Raw genomic sequence first — 4,488 nt, 5'->3', positions numbered from 1 at the left:
GATTGATTAGCCCACTTCATATCCCACACTCCGTAAGCACAGTCCAGCTGCAATCTAACACACCGCTGAGCTGAATAGACAAGAGAAATTGGATTCCTTCCTAATATTTAACCTTCAAGTCAGCTCTAACAGCTGTTGATGGGTTGCTCTACCAGGTAGTTACAAGAGGACTTTTTACATGTTACATAGAGAGGGAATAGCAAAGTGGGAATGTGATTACTTTTCTGTAGGTTATTCAATTACAATGGTGCAAAGAGCAGCTAGGCCATTGAAGCACATCATCTGCATGCAGCTGCACTGAGGGATTTAATTTTACACCTCTACTTGTCTGAACAGGCTGTGTGAGTGCGTGTGGGCGCACACATAGACACCACACTCATATACACGTCGGCAAATGCGCACACATACACATACGTGCACTAACAAGCATACACGTGTGTACACATGTAAAGAGCAATTAATGCCACGAAAGTGGAGTGTGCAGCTAATGGATGGATCATATACAGCCATAATGACTTACTTTGATGTTGGTTGTCAAAGTAGACCTATTTTAGACTCAGAGCAAAAGGCGCTTGAAAATGTCCTGTAATGCTTCCATTCTTTTTATCTCTTTTCATGAGCAGATGTTAGAACAAAGAGCGATGGCATCACTTCCTTACCCTTAGATATCCAGAGTGACTACCATTTAGATTTCTGCTCTTCTTTGTCTCAAATCCAGATCAGTGTATAAAAATATGAAGAGTAGCCTGATCCATGGTGCATCTCACTGACTCTGTGACCATATTAGACGCCAATGAATATTTAGTGGCTTCATTTATAGACCAGTTTGATCATATCCAACCACCATCTCTTGTGCCAGTCTATGAGAAGTGTTGATAAGAGAGCAGGATGTCATCAGGCTCTTTTCTCAAGTCATTAAGTCATGCAGTTTATTCCAAGCAAAGTGTTTCCCATTTGAATGAGCACATTAGCGAATGTCTTATGATAATTAAGAGCTTGAGTTGCAGAATTGCAGAATCAGATTCATTAGTAGAGTCACACATTTTTTATTAGCACCTTATTCTGTTCCAGGGCTGCAGCATTGCCTGACGACATGCAGCTTTCTCCCTCTCCACAATGAGGACTAGAAATTTAAGTACCGAACTTCCATGATTAGAGAGGGCATATTATAAAACTTCACATCATGGATTTGAAAGAAGTATATTTAAAGTAAATTTAGCTGATTTTATGTTCCCCAAGAGAATTTAGGTCAGTTTGCTAAAGCATATTTCAGGCGCAAGAAAGCAATCCAATAAAGTAGTCTGGTACAAATCTATAGATAAATGATGCTTCACATTCAATTACAGTGAGGATTTTATCTTTACTTTTCAATGATTTTGTCAATTAGTCAACACAGTGTTTCTTAATTCATCAAGGACTCTGGCCTTGTATTAGTCAGTGTGTAAGCATTTATTAGATTAGCAAAGGCAGGGGGAGGGAAAGGGAAAACACATTAGGTGACATGGATGTTTTTTGGTTAAAATAAATCCACTACTAAATGAATGATCCACATTCTACTGAAGAGTTTTCTGTTATTTAGGAATCGTCTCCGCTTCTTGAAGTGGCTTTGTATAGAAGCAAAACAAACAAAGCTGGTACCCAGTCCCCTTATTCCTTGAGTCTTGACACACTGACTATCGAGCACATACACAGCACACCAAACTAATTCACTGGGGAGCCCATGTGGGGACTATGAAAATATACTCACAACACAAATTAATTGGGGGAAAAATAACTAATTCTGACGTTCCCTGAAGATGGTCTTTCATCTTATAAATAGTGGCTGCAAACTTGAGTATTTTTGCTTAAGTAACACAGCACTGCAGATGATAGGATTCGTTTGGCTCAACCCCAGGGGCCCAGCATGACAAAGAACACTTGTTTAGCAACTGCATAAGCGGGTCCCAACATGGGCCTGTGACTGTGCCCAACCTCACCTAGAAACCTGCTCGATTTGCATTCTGCCTCTCCAGAAACCAGGCGACAGAGTCTGAGGGGATTCAGTGGCCCAGAGATGGCATTGGAAGCTCACACATAAATTAGTCTTTATTCTCCCTCACCCCGTCTCTTTTCGCCCACTGCCGCTCCTCCCCTCTCCCCCTTATTTGTCCCATGGCTTCATCACATCACAGTTCATGCAAAGGAGAGAGTGAAATCCAACTTTAAAGTTACTCCATCTAATTACAATCTGTATTTACTTTCCTGGGGCTACTGTGTGAGCCAGCATATTGGCTTTTTAAGTCTTGAAGCCAATGTTTAATTCAGCATTGAACATGTCCTTTGGAATAATAAAACAACAGTGTAAAATAAGGTTCAGGCCAAATCCAAACCCACAAAGCTCAACCCCATGCTTTATATTGGCCAAAATGTATACAATAAACTATAAACTTTTCTACATCCCTTTTCAATATTTTTAGATTAGATTTTTTACATCACATGCTGGCAGAGTTGTTATGCATACTTCCTTGCCCCAGACACAAGTATCCTTTTAATTTTCCATGTGAACATTTTTTGCCATAACACATACAATACATACATGCCATAACCATAACACATGACCTGAAACAAGAGAATATCTTTTGGTGTTCAACCCTCCAGTTTAACAAGCTGGTCTGGCAGCTCATGGTGGCCCAACCAAAAAACTTTACGTTGGCTCAGAGATGCTCACAAGTCTCTGAGCAAGAGTCCAAGTCAAGTCTCAAGTCTCTCGTGGTTATTGCCAATGTTATATCACCTGCTGTGTTCAATCCAGGCTGCTTATAAAAAAGCATAGCTATAAGTATAATACTGTAACTGTAACCTGTTTTTCATTTACAGAGCACAGCCATGTAATGTGCAATGCAATTATTGATGGCTTATTAAATACTGTAAGTCAAAACACTCCCCAGACTCTTAAACCCAGTGTAACTTTTACTAAATAAAACTGTGACGTTGCAAAATCAACAATAAACCTGTAACCTGTTTTTAACTTACAGGGCACAACCATGTAGCCTAATGTACAATGTGTCTACAATTAATGACTTATTATAACCTTATAAACTACTGTAAATCAACAAACCCTGTTGACTCTCAATCCCAGTTTGATGGGATGACAGCTTAAACTATGTAAGTGCAAGCATCATGACAGCTTAAACTACTGTAAGTCAACACATCCCCCACTCTCAAACCAGTGTAACGTTATAAATAAATAAAACTGTAAGGTTACATGATCAACAATAAACCTGTAACGTCTTTCTAGCCAATGGTAATAATTAACGAGATGGCAGCCAGTGGGTCGTAAATGCTTACGTTAATCGACTACCACATGTTTGGCAAGTAAACAAATGCTCATTCATCTTTTCACAACGAACGACAGTCGGAGTTAACCTCTCGTAGGTCGTGGCTGAAGCAAGAAGCAAGCTAACGTTGTTAACGGTGTTTACTCACAACAGGTTATTAACCTATTTGCATTCAGCACTTCTTTGTTTGGGTCTTGTTGTATGAAGTTTTAAAGCCAAAGTTTATGATGAATGGCACAGCAGCTGCGGTGTTTGTTGTCCTCTCTCACGTGTGGCAGCGCGCAGCAGATACTATGTGTTACGTAGGCAGGTTATAGGTAACGGATGGAGGGAATAACGGCAAGCTCATCAGAAGTTTCCAAAAAAATAAACATTGTTCACGAGTCCCGCACCTTGAAACCGAGTCGAGTCTGAAGTCTTTTGAGGACGAGGGTCAAGTTGAGTCTCAAGTCACTGTGTGTGCGTCACACTCGAGTCAGAGTCTCTAACTCGAGTCCCCATCTCTGAGTTGGCTTTTCCTTTTATTTGTAACCTATCTGTAGTTGTACGCTCAACATGCTAACCTAACATCGTTTACAGTGGTTGTATTATTCTATTAGCGGCTATTAAGGCGTAAACAGTAAAAGTACACAGACAAGAGAAACACTCCCTCCAATCTGCCCATCTAATGGGTAAAAAGGAAGACAGAAGACCACTGCGGTGTCGACTCTTTGAAATGCCACCCCCCACCCAATCCTTGCCTTTCCAGACAGTCACACTCTTCGTTGGCACATCATTTGCTATTGCCGCAAATGCAATCATTAATTTAGCCTTCCCAATGAAACTTCATATACCCATGACACATATTTTCTTTGTCTAATTAAATATAATTTTGAAGCTCTTTAAATCCAACTTCATCCAAATGCACAATCTAATTTTTCATTTGCTTTTGTACATGATATAAGACATCAAGTCAATAATTTATTAAATTACTTTTCCCATTCATTTTCTTCTATCTATAATTGATCTCTCCAGTTGAAATTCTGTTGTTCCTCTTACTCAGCCAGTCTGCGGAGAGGCTGCGTGACATCACTGTGAACAGGGCTACCTCCCCATACCCTCACTGGAAAACACACACATCCAACCCCCCCCCCCCCCCCCCCCACCCCCCCCCCCCCACACCCCGCTTGGG

This window comes from Micropterus dolomieu, linkage group LG20, assembly GCF_021292245.1.
Source record: "Micropterus dolomieu isolate WLL.071019.BEF.003 ecotype Adirondacks linkage group LG20, ASM2129224v1, whole genome shotgun sequence".
In the NCBI taxonomy this organism is placed as follows: domain Eukaryota; kingdom Metazoa; phylum Chordata; class Actinopteri; order Centrarchiformes; family Centrarchidae; genus Micropterus; species Micropterus dolomieu.
The sequence above is the reverse complement of the archived record's forward strand: the minus strand, read 5'-3'. Positions refer to the sequence as shown.